The following is a 6400-nucleotide window of genomic DNA, read 5'->3' on the forward strand; positions in this document are numbered from 1 at the left end:
GTTCTATTCAAGATATAACATGCAGTTAACATTGCCTCACCCCAAAACCCTTCACTTAATCCAGAATAGGACAACATGGAATTAACCATTTCTTTCAAAGTCCTATTCTTCCTTTCAGCTACACCATTTTGTTGTGGTGCATAAGGAGCTGTGGTTTGATGTATTATTCCAGTTGATTCAAAATAAATTGGATCATAATACTCACCACCTCTATCAGTACGCAAGACTTTTATTAATTCATTTTATCAAGCTTAACTTGTTGTTTATAAATTTTAAATTTATCAAGTGCTTCGTCCTTAGAATGTAGAAAATAGACGTAATAATATCTAGATGCATCATCAATAAAAGTAACAACATACTTTTTGTTTCCAAGGGAAGGTGCTACATGGAAATCACATAAATTACTATCTATTAAATCCAACACCTTGCTTTCCCTAACAACATCTTTGAAAGGTTGTCTAGTGATTTTAGTTAGCATGCATGTTTTACATTTTCCATTATTTTTCATATCAAAAGCTGGAATTAAACTCATTTTAGACATGTCTTTTAATCTTTTGTAATGAATGTGTCCTAGTCTAGCATGCCATAATTCATATTTATTAAAATTATTGCTAGTACTAGTAGAAGCCATGCAAACAAAATTATCAATAAAAAGATAATTAATATTTTGTCTAATCATTCCATTACATACATATCCAAATCCCATAAAAGAACCATGTCTTGACAAGATATACTTGTCACTTTCTAATACTTGTTTGTAACCACAATTATTTAATACAATTTCAGACACGAGATTCTTATGAATCCCTGGAACATATAAAACGTTGTTCAAACACAAACATTGCCTAGAAGTAAAAGTAAGTAAAACAGATCCTATGCCCTTGAGTTCAATTGCAACATTTCCCGTTTTCACAACAGATCCATCATCAATTGGTTGAAAGTCCTTGAACCAATATAGATCTTTGCACACATGACTTGTTGCTCCCGAATCAACCCACCATGCAACATTATCATCCTACAAATAAAATGATTCAGAAATCATAGAAATATAATTCTGAATATAGTTAAAATTCTGCATGAAAACAGAATTCTGACCTTGTTGTTTTTCTGGATCCATGGATCCACTTGGTCCTGCACCATCCTTGTTCACTTTATGCAAACAACAATCTTTCTTCAAGAGACCCAGTTTGTTTCAATTCCAACACACCACTTTAGCCTTCTTGTTGGAAGACTTGTCATCCTTTCTTTTAAACTTCCTTTCTCCATTAGACTTCTTTTGATTCTTTGATCCGTTTCCAGCCACCATGTTCACAGAAGAGGAACCAACTTGGTTCTTGCCTTTAGGATTGTTATCAAGTTCTTGAGTCCTTAAGGACACTTCAATCCGTAAATAGCTTCCAAGTTGAGTCAAAGTCAATTCCTCTTTGTTATGTTTCAAATTGTGTTTAAAATCTTTCTAGGAAGAGGGCAGTTTGTCAATGATCACAGCCACAACAATGGCTTCATCCATTTTTAGATTGTGTTGAGGAAACTGTCCCAGGATCCTTAACATTTCATGGTATTTTTCCATAACAGGCCTGGAGTCAATCATCTTGTAACCCGTAAAGTTACTGACAAGAAACTTCTTGCTAGAAGCATCTTCAGCCATATACTTGGATTCAAGAGAATCCCAAAGTTCTTTTGCAGATTCGAAATTTTGATAGATATTAAAAATAGAGTCAGACATACCATTGAGAATATGACCACCACATATGTAATCATCATTTTCCCACTTTGATCTTCTTCTTGTTGCCTCCAAAGGTTCATCTTCAACAGATTCTGGTAAGACTGCCATGGGTGTACTCAGAACATACACTACTTTCAGAGTGGTAAGGAGAAACTTCATCTTCTTCTGTCATCTACGAAAATCTTGCCCTTCAAACTTGTTCAGTTTTTCAAACTTACTATTCATTTCCTTCATAAAATCACCACTTGTAATGATCACAGAATTGCTTTAATCTTTGTTATAAATTGGGGTATAATAAGGCTTGAAATTCTGAGAATTGTGTAAAACACTTTCAGATTAAAGCATTTGGGTGGTACTCACAATATTCTTTAATCGGATAAGACTCAGAGAGACAAGAATTTAGAATGCTTTGATAATAGTTTCGTCTGTACCAGAAAAATGAGACCAAAACCAAATTTATGATCTTTGTCTGAAAACTGTCATATGACAGTATCAAACTGTCATAAACTATAAAAACCGAAATAAAATGAAAGTTTGGATAAGGGTCAAACAATGGTCAATTATCTGAAAATACGATTTTCTGATGCATTTTTTTATATAGCAACAAACAATGGTCGATTTATGATCTTTGTCAACACCAGCCAGGGCTCTGCCCCTTGGACCCCGCTCCCAGGGGCGCTGCCCCCGGACCCCCTTTCGTTTAGGGGCTTCGCCCCTAAATGACAGTGTACTTTGAAAACTTGATCAAACTTAAACAAGTGTGTACTCCACACCTTCCTTACTTCTTTATTATTTATCTAGATTCACTTTGGTCAACAAAGTAATCCCATTACACTTAAAAAAATATTGATGATAACAAATCACCAACAATTTGGCATAAGACTTTCCTACAAGAACTAATCTAATCCGTAGATGGGTGCATATCTCGTCTAACTTGTGCCCAGTGTGGAACTTGTGCAATGAGGACGACTTACACTTGTTTTGTTATTGTTCTTTCGTTAGGAAGGTGTGCGCTCTACTCCTTGTTTGGTGGTCTGATTTACCTTTCGATAACATTCTCCTTTCTTTTGATTATATTCTGGAAGTGGGAAGTAATAACAGGAAGTGTTGTTTCAAAACAGATGCTTTGGAGGCTATTGTTAGGTCTTTCTTTTGGGTTATTTGGACTTGTAATTGGAATGGTCTCATTTTTTAGTGTAAGGTGAAATCTTCTTCTTTGTTAGCTTGCGAGATCAAGTTATTGGGTTTTCAATGGATTAAGAACCGTTCAAGATGGGGTAGGAGTTTAATATGGGATTGTTGGGTACACAATCCAATTTGTAACCGTTGCTCTTCCTTTTTAATAAACTCTTGCTGTTAAAATAACGCTTTATTCATCCACATCGATTTCTTTATTTCGATTCTGTTTTAACCCCTTTATTGCTTCAACATGTCCGGAACCCGGCACGAAACGACAAGTTTAATATGTCAAAAAATGGCTGTTCTTTTCCAAGGTTATATAATATGATCCTTTGAACTTTTATAATATCTATTTGTTAAACAAACAATAACACAAAAAAACTGATACTCATCTCTCTTTAAATTCAAAATTTTAAACAATACTATCTAACTATAAAAAGCATATCTGAATGAAAGCTTTTTAACTAATGAAAATTGATCTAAATGTAAAAATATGTAATTATGAAAAAATATCTGAATGTTATGTTTTGCTTAACAATTAATTTTGTGTAAGTAGTTTCACCAAAACACCCCATACCCCTCTCTCTTTTTTGTATTCCTTGTAAATGATGATATTGTTGGTAAAAAAAATGGAAATGGGATGCAAGTTAATTACCACTGTAATCAGCAGCTCGACCCAGCCAAAACTGTCACTAGAAGTGGGACTTGGATGTGGATATGTTGTCGCACTCGGATCTCTTCATCTATATATATAGAGGGTACCTCTCTCTACTGTAGAACAATGTTTCATCATCAATTTAGACTAGTCACAGTAGTTTGGACGTCGTTTTGAAGGTCAAACTGGCATTTTTAGTGAGACTTGAAATTACCCGCAGTTGTATACTAAATTGCAGATATCATCGGTTGTCAACAATCAGAAGGAAACATTCCTTCATAACAGAATATGCAACAGTCAATTTGGAGTTGCATTCAATCTTTATAGCATCGGTCTCTAAATCTTGCGTAAAATCAGAACGCTTAAGAAGTGTGAATGAGAATCCTTCACCAATCTTCAATTTTGACTCCAAGTGACGCATGCAGTTGCGTCTTGATCTGCCAAGAAACAAAATGTCAGCTACTTGATGTGGCATATAACTTAACTGGAAATGACCAGTTTCCGGTTCGATCTAGAGTGTCCTGTCTAGGATTTCTTTCTAATTTTTTTCGTTTTTGAAATTGAAAATGAAGACATTTTGGTTTATACCTCATGAGGTCACCCCCTTAGCGGTGCTTACGCCCTTGTTTTCTTTAGAGACTTTCTGAGCCCATGCTAAAATTCCTTTCCTTAACGTTGGTTTCCTTGCCCAGTTAAAACCGATGGAAAGAAATTCAAGAAGATCTACACTTAAGGCAATCAAATCCATGGTTTTCTTTTATGCAAAAGAAAATCAAATGTGAAAAGAGGTTGAATACATTTATAGACCCGAAGGCTACAGGTCGTTTCAAATAAATTAAGCATCAGCTATACACCATAGCAAAATAAACTACTGGAACGAAATAGTAACGTGATGAGTCTTGGAGAAGTGATAAGAGTATGCTCTGAAGACAAAGCCTATTCTTGATAGTGTTATTTTAATTTAAATAACAATAAATTTGCTGGTTTTTAGACCGTTACACAACGGTCATATTCTTGATAGTGTTATTTTAATTTAAATACAATTAAAATATTAGAAGAGTGACCGTTATGCTCTAACGGTAATAAAAGCTAACAAACATAGTTGAAGATTGGATGATAATCAACATAAAAAAATCAAGAAATTATTGAAGTGCTGTGTGATATTTTTGTTTTTCTTCTGCTATATATTTTCACAAGAGGAAAAAAAATGTGTGCTTAAATGCAGTTGAAGCGAATTTCAGATAAGTAATTAATACAAGCTAACTAAGGATATTAAAATATGAAGGATTAGGGGTCTGTTTTTTCTATTGTTGAATGATAAAGTTGGAAAAATCATTCGGAACTCAAAATCTCAAAGTTATTACGTTAACTGTAAAACACAAAAAGGTGTAATGTTAATGTCAATAATATATTGTTATCATTATCAATATGAAGACGTTCTTTAGGATGCAATTTGTTTAAAACTAGCGGTTAAACTGCTCGTTTCTTTGAAAATTTAATATACAATAGAGATGATAAAACTAAAGCAAATTTATAATTATACCTCACCACTGCCAAAATTTGCAGTGTACTCCTTCCTAGCTAATGCTAATGATATCACCATTAATCAACCATTTCTATCACCCACATACCACAGATCAACCCACCTTTCCGGTTTCATTTGAATTTGACACAGTTCACAAATAAATAACCTGGAATTGGTACAATATTCGGGTATTTTGTATCTAATCTGCAAGCAAATATTAAAATAAAATTAATGGAATCCTCCATAAACCATCTTTTTAGAAAAGTAATTACCTTCTAAAAATACTTGACAAAATTACAATATATACCATTAACTGCATTTATTGGCATAGGTTTCACTCTTTTCTCAACTGGTGCTTGAAAAATCGAATTACTCACCATGTGTTTGTCGAAATGTGTCAAAGAAAATCTTGTGATCATATAACAAGAATCCTCTTGAACATGCCAAGAAGATTTTAATTTATCAGTCCAAATGCCTAGATCTTAACTATTGTTGTTATCATCGTTGTAGTTTTTTCTTTTTCTTTTTTCAATCGGTGTCCGAAAGGAACATTAGTAGAGGGCTCTAGGGTAGTAAAATATGGCGATGAAATGTTGGTGAATCTGGTTCTGTCTTTAATGTTATATATATATTGGTGATATGAACCAAATTTTTGCAATAACATTGAAATTCGACAACATTAATAGCTTGAAGTGGCTATGATATATATAGAAATTGAACTGCAGTGATATATTCGAAAAGTATTCTCTCAAGCATTTCGTTGAACACATGGGGTGCGTTACTCATCTCTCCCCTTTTCTAACCAATTTATGAGATTGTCACAGATGAAAACATGCCAATTCAATCCTGTCTTTACCCAATAGGCTCTTACAAAGAGAGAGAATACGACAAACCAAGTGTGAGGTGCAATGGAATTGATCTAGGATCTATAGTGAGGATTTTTGACGAAGAATGCCTAAAAATTGCCAATTTGTTGTGTGGTAATTTTACTTTGTATATCCGTGAATTAGGAGTTTGAGCTTTTACGTGATTGTACATTGTCTCCCCTCGTCCTTTTTTTAAAGGTTTTCTAATTCTTGGGTTCTCTCTTAGGAAAATGGAGTAAAGCTTGAGGTTGTGTAACATCCCGAAATTCAGGTAAGGCCATTTAGCCCTTCCTTTTTCTTATATGGTCAAGATTAGTCCTTGAGTGAGTTCTTGTAGCATATGAGTACGCCGGGCATACCGGGGTATGCTGTGCGTACTCATGCGCTTAAGTTGGACGCGGACTTACCTGGGTACGCTGGGCGTACCCAGGGTTACGCTAGGCGTAAAG

The 6400-nt window shown here is 34.4% G+C and overlaps 1 long non-coding RNA gene across 1 annotated transcript; it reads right to left on the bottom strand.

The window, feature by feature from the left end:
• Positions 1 to 641: 641 nt before the first annotated feature.
• On the bottom strand, positions 642 to 4490 carry LOC145053117 (uncharacterized). Its single transcript, XR_013684352.1, has 3 exons — positions 4149 to 4490; positions 1096 to 3997; positions 642 to 1015 (listed from the first exon to the last, which is right to left on the bottom strand). It is a non-coding gene; the product is annotated as an uncharacterized LOC145053117 (long non-coding RNA).
• Positions 4491 to 6400: the final 1910 nt, after the last annotated feature.

Source organism: Lactuca serriola, chromosome 5 (assembly GCF_051521515.1).
Source record: "Lactuca serriola cultivar US96UC23 chromosome 5, Lser_US96UC23_V15, whole genome shotgun sequence".
In the NCBI taxonomy this organism is placed as follows: domain Eukaryota; kingdom Viridiplantae; phylum Streptophyta; class Magnoliopsida; order Asterales; family Asteraceae; genus Lactuca; species Lactuca serriola.